The following is a 4,392-nucleotide window of genomic DNA, read 5'->3' on the forward strand; positions in this document are numbered from 1 at the left end:
TGGTGAGCATGAAGGGGTGGCTACCAATCTTTGGGGTAGCACAATCTTTGGTGTGAGGAAGGGAAGGAGATGAATATGTGAGTAGTAGTAAGGATGAAAATGAATATGATTAGTCATGATAACCATTCTACTATTTTTATTTTCATATTTTATTTTGGAAAAAGGACCATTGGAAACGCAATCGACGACGGGACTAATAGGATGACGAAAACGAACCAAAACAAATGGAACATGATCGGAAACAGACATAAAAAGTGAGAACATCGCCACATAGAGTATAAAAATGAAGTAGTATTTTGATCAACTGAAACATCTTATCTAGACATATAGAAGTAATATATTATAATATACATGTGTCTACCAAAGAAAGAAAACATAATCAATTAGGGATTAGTTTGTTGTGATGTGATATAGTCGTCTATTATTTGTTCATTGTATTCTCTACTAATCCTTAAGACGATAGTGTAGACCAGGCACAACCATGCCCCCGCCTCTATCCTGACCGTCCGATTGCGTCCATCCCCACCGCCCGATTGCGATGCCATCCTCGCTCGCGAGTCGCGCCTAGCGCCGGATCCGCTCCCGCAGCCGCCTCTATCCCCGGGTTCCCCGCGAAGCTAGAGCTCGGGAACGTGCAGAACTGACCTCCTGCCCGAACATGCCCGTCCAAGTCGTTGTTGGAGACGTTGAAGTAGGAGAGGAAGTGGAGGCTCTCTAGCGCCCTGGGGATCTCGCCCGTCAGGCGGTTGTTGGACAGGTCCAGCACCTCCAGGTTCGTGAGGTTGCCGACGGCCTGCGGAACCTCCCCGCGCAGGCTGTTCAAGCTCAGGTTGAGCTACATGAGTCCCTTCATGCGGCCGATCTCCGGCGGCACCGCGCCGGTGAGCCCGTTGTCGCCGGGGTTCAGCAGCTTAGGGCAGTAGTTCACCCTGTGGTACTGGAGCGACGCGGCCATGTAGACGGGCAGCGGGAACGCGGCCTGGCTCGAAGACCCACTGTCGTCGTCGTCGTCCACGGTCGTCTCGGACCTCAGCATCGGTAGATCCGCCAGCGCTGTCGGGATCTCCCCCGCAAGGCTGTTGTTGGACACGTCTAGAACGAACAGGAGGCTCAGGCCGCTGACCCAGGCCGGGATCAGGCCGGTGAGCCGGTTGCTGGACAGGAACAGCTCGATCTCGCAGGTTCTCGAGCCCTGACACCCAGCGAAGGATTTCTCCTGACAGCGAGCAGTCCGCCAGGGACAGGACCTGGAGGCTCTGGTAGCCGTCGATCGTCTCGTCCTCCGGCATCGCCTCGCCTCTGAAGTTGGCGCCGATCAGCAGAGTCGTGAGGCTCGGAGCGCTCTTGAGGACCTGGAGCGCGTTCATGACGTTCGTGAATGAGTTGTTTGTCAGGGACAGCGGCGAGAGCTGGCCGTGGAAGCCGTTGGAGGACAGTCGGAGCGCGATGAGGTCGATTGTACGAGTACAGGCTCTAAGGGACTGTGCCGGTGAAGTTGTTGTCCACGAAATCTAGAACTTTTAGCCTGGGCAAGGAGGAGAAGTCAACGTTGTTCAGGTCTCCATGGAAACCGTTGCTCCGGAGAATGACGGTTCTGAGACTCGAGCACCTGCTCAGACCCGGTGGCAGCTCGCCGGACATGCTGTTGTGCTCTAGGCGAAGCTCCTCCAGCCTCTCGAGCCGCCCGATAGAGTCCGGGATGCCGCCCGTGATGAGTTCGTTCTCCGCGAGGTCGAGGACGACCAGACTCCTGAGCTCGGCTAGACGCTCGGCGCTGAGCGCTCCCTGCAGACGGTTGTATGGGAAGGAGTTGTGCTCGAGAGAGGTCGCGTCGTGGAGCTCGTTCAGCAGAGTCCCGTGGAGTTCATTGTGGTTGGCCTTGAGCACTCGTAGCGCGGAGCAACAGCCGAGGTCCATGGGCACGCTTCCGTTGAGTTGGTTGAAGCTGAGGTCGAGCGCCGACAGGAACGGCGTTCTAGCGCAGATGGTGCTGGGGATCTCTCCGGTGAGGCTGTTGTTGCTCACGTTGAGAGCGACGAGGTTGGTCATGCCCGCCAGTGTGAGCGGCGGGATTTGCCTTGTGAGCTGGTTGCTTGAGAGTTGAGACGTTGAGTAACTTGATAGGCTGCCCGTCGTCGGGGCCCTAAGTCCATTGGAGGGTCACAATTTGTGTTCCGTAGCATTGCACGGACACGTTCCTAGTATCTAAAACAAGTTATTATATGGGGATAAAAACGTCATATCCTAACTAAAAACGAGAAAAGTGAAAACAGCCGGAAAAACACCCATATTGTTTCTTTCACATTTGTCAAAAACAAGAAAAACATAAACAAGAGGGATATCCATAGGTATGAATTTGAATGGGTCAATATAGAAATCGGAGCAGAGCGGAACGAGATGTATCCCGACCGTTTTCACCTCTAACGAGGAAAGGGTTTGCTCCTTTTATAGGGGACGTAGAGGGCACAAAACAGTTGATAAGTTCTAGAGTGAATCACGCAATCTTTTTCCATATTGTATTCTTGTTATGGTTATTAGGTTATGAATTATGATCTAATATACTAAATATTTATATTTAGAATTTTATTTACTTGAAATACCCTACTGTAAAAATCCTGACTTCGTAATTGTGTCTAACAGATATTGTACATATGTTTTGTCGTTCAATAATATTTCTCTACTATATAAAGCAACAGTTTCCATCATCATCGTGTGTCGCGTGCAAAGCACGTAGGTTTGTTCATCTCTTCCACTTTTTTGGCTAACAAACAAACTAGAGAAGCACCAACTTCCACGGTTTCCACCATCGTCGTGTGTCACACGTCGTGCAGGTTTGTTTCTCTCCCCCACTTTTTACCTAACAAACAGAGACAGATAATGATGGCGGCATCTGGATAAACCTTATCTCACCAGAGGCAAAGTTAGCCCACTAATCCCGATATAAATCATGAGCAATGGAAGCATGGTCAAGGGCGTCAAGAAGTTGGAGCATGTTGGCGTACGCTACAATCAGGTGTTCCACGATGCGTTCGACGAGCGCTGGATGGTGGAGCTCCACGACATCAATGTCGCCATGATGTATGTGGGACATTGGTTTTGGATCCCTAACGTCTACCACCAGGGGCAGTAGGGTTGTAGGATGACACGGCTACGACACGACGGAGGTCAACTACACTGTCGTCGTTGTCGACACCAGCTTCTTCTATGTATTCAGGGACGTCGTCAGAATGAGGCTTGTTGAGGCTGCCCAACGACATCACCAGCGACATCACAGCAACGTCGGAGCGAAGAAGCTAGGAGAGAACTTTTCATAAATCCAAACCAGGCAAGTAGACACTGATGTTGATGTGACCATTTTTTGTAAGGCTTGTAGGCTCCGATGGCACTCTCGTGCCTCTCCAGTTGCCTCCTGATCCCAATGGTTGTTGCCACCGCACACGTTTCCCCATACCTAAAATATTCACCCATGGACGTGCTTTCATCCTTCTGAATCACGGACAAGACTTCTTCTTCGTGCCCTCAAACCCTAGCCCCAAGCTCTCCAACATGATGTTAGAGCCTAGTCAGGGTGCCCCATTCGTGTCCGTGTCATCGGATGAGATGCGACACTAAGAGATCTAGGGCCCCACATTGGAGTGCAACACGTCATCGCTGGCTGACGAGACACAGTGGGACCTCGATGCGCTCCACCGCTCCATGCAGCCTCAACAGCTTGCTTGCGCTCCTCGAAGGGGCGCACCTTGCCACCGATACATGGATCTTTTATGGTGACCCACCCCTCAGTATTGGTTTCATCGTGGCGGTGTAGGGAGTGGAAGGATTCACATTCCGCTTCACGGTCTCCCTGGTGCTACACCACACCATCAAGCCCATTGCCTTCTTCTAGAAGATAGAGGCCAACGCGAGGTTGAAAGTTCTCACTCTGTGCCTCCAGGCTACGAAGAATGTTAACCTCATGCTGCTCTGGACATGGGTGATGGCCTTTAGGAGTGGTTGTCATGTCAGTTGTTATGGTGTTTTTGAGATGGTTTTAAGTTTAGATATTTGCTGGAAGGATACTTAGTTTTCAATATCAAAAGGAATAAAAATGCACTGCTAATAGGTAAGTACACTTCGAACTTAGACATTTTGGTGCTTTTGGATGTTGGATTATGGTTAGTTTTGGTGATTGTACATGGGAGAGAGGAGACTACTGAAAGAGAAATTTGTCTTGAGCCATTTTTATAAATGTTTTGGTGATTAATGACCAACACAACACTATATACTAACATGTTTGCTAAGTGTGTGTGCAGGAATCAAATACAAATAAACAGAGAAACTAAGTTGGAAATATCAAATAAATGAAAATACATGACTTAGACTTATTGGATTGTCACTAGGAATATTTGTTTA

General features: G+C 49.7%; 2 pseudogenes; one reads left to right on the forward strand and one right to left on the reverse strand.

The window, feature by feature from the left end:
- Nucleotides 1-493: 493 nt before the first annotated feature.
- LOC103644680 (receptor-like protein 2) lies at nucleotides 494-2,807 on the reverse strand (annotated as a pseudogene).
- Nucleotides 2,808-3,379: 572 nt separating this feature from the next.
- LOC103644681 (uncharacterized) lies at nucleotides 3,380-4,034 on the forward strand (annotated as a pseudogene).
- Nucleotides 4,035-4,392: the final 358 nt, after the last annotated feature.

This window comes from Zea mays, chromosome 1 (genome assembly GCF_902167145.1).
Source record: "Zea mays cultivar B73 chromosome 1, Zm-B73-REFERENCE-NAM-5.0, whole genome shotgun sequence".
Taxonomy (NCBI): Eukaryota; Viridiplantae; Streptophyta; class Magnoliopsida; order Poales; family Poaceae; genus Zea; species Zea mays.